The following is a 313-nucleotide window of genomic DNA, read 5'->3' as shown; positions in this document are numbered from 1 at the left end:
TTTTTTAGGGGGCACGGGATTGACGTACTAATGAACCTGCGGCATTTAAAATTCCAGGTCAAGACAGTTATATGATCGTTGGCTATTAACTGATAGACTTTCTAGCAGTTTAATCGGTCGGCGACCTTATTCGAAATTTAGCTTAATAAAAGGTCATGGAATCTCTGGCCAGCCACAAACAGAAAAGGGGATACTGATACAGTAAATCCCCAATAGAAAATTTAAACCAATGTGAAACATCAAAGTCATGCGGAACATTACATTTGCAAGATGCCAGGAAATACATTTATGATAATGGTAAATAGAGAGTGAA

The 313-nt window shown here is 37.7% G+C and overlaps 1 protein-coding gene across 1 annotated transcript in view; it reads right to left on the bottom strand.

The window, feature by feature from the left end:
* The window catches only part of LOC119590790 (inactive dipeptidyl peptidase 10-like), a 39,595-nt gene that overhangs the window by 7,295 nt on the left and 31,987 nt on the right, over positions 1-313 (bottom strand). The window lies entirely within an intron of this gene.

Source organism: Penaeus monodon, chromosome 27, assembly GCF_015228065.2.
Source record: "Penaeus monodon isolate SGIC_2016 chromosome 27, NSTDA_Pmon_1, whole genome shotgun sequence".
Taxonomy (NCBI): Eukaryota; Metazoa; Arthropoda; class Malacostraca; order Decapoda; family Penaeidae; genus Penaeus; species Penaeus monodon.
This window is presented reverse-complemented; position numbering and strand designations above follow the sequence as displayed.